The sequence below is a fragment of the Nansenia antarctica genome, assembly GCF_963989245.1.
Source record: "Nansenia antarctica genome assembly, chromosome: 6".
NCBI classification, from domain to species: domain Eukaryota; kingdom Metazoa; phylum Chordata; class Actinopteri; order Argentiniformes; family Microstomatidae; genus Nansenia; species Nansenia antarctica.
In genome coordinates this window covers 11692062-11693150 of record NC_137676.1, presented here as the reverse complement: position 1 = coordinate 11693150, position 1089 = coordinate 11692062, and positions in this window count along the sequence as shown.

Here is a 1089-nt window from a genome sequence, read left to right as displayed (position 1 = left end):
TTAAGTTCTTTCTTGTTTTTCACACTGCTGTGCTTTACTGCAATCATCAGTGTGTGTGTGAAATGCACAAGTGCGTGTGTGGTGGGTGGGCAGGGAGTGTGTGTGTGTGTGTGTGTGTGTGTGTGTGTGTGTGTGTGTGTGTGTGTGGTGGACAGGCGGGTGTGTGTGTGTGTGGGCAGGAACGCGTGCATGCGTGTGTGTGTGTGTGTGTGTGTGTGTGTGAAGTCTCTGTCTCCGTGAGAACCAGAGCAGTGGGTAGCAGGGTTCACTGATGCGTGTATAACAGAGGTCAGGGGTGGTGGCAGAGTGCAGAGTTTACATATCTCAGGATCCAGATAGAAACACACACACACACACACACACACACACACACACACACATGCACACACATTCAAACACACACACATGCACTTCCACACACACACACACACACACACACACACACACACACACACACACACACATCTGTATGTGAATAATTCTGCCCTACTTCCAAACCCACAAAGTGACACAATAACAACAACAACAACAACAACAACAATTAACCCACATAGTGACACACAAACACAACAACAACAACATTACAATATGTACTGTAGGACTGGTTTATTAGAAGAAACTATAAAGATAAATCATACTATAGAACAAGTCAACCACCATGCAAACCATGCAAATCTCAGCACGAGCAGTCACATTACTTATCTAAACATCCACTCATTAACAAGATACCGCCCTCTAGTGAACAATGTGATCCATTACGTATACATTAATACACATTTTCACCACAATTCAGCATTTTCACCCCAATTCAGTCATATATTTTGCAGATAAAAAAGACATAAGAATGACAAGAAACAGGAAGAACATCATCATAAAAAAAACATAATAACTTGGCTCAGATAATATATATATACTTCTCTAGTCGACTATGATAGATTGTATGATTTCACATTTGTTAGAGTTTATATAGACATCCTGGAACCAAGTTGAGCTGGGGTTTGTGGTGCTGGGGGGGGGGGTCATGCTTGGGGGTACCACCTGGCAGGGGGGGTCAGGGGGAGGTACTAGCCTGGAGGTGGGGACGGGAGG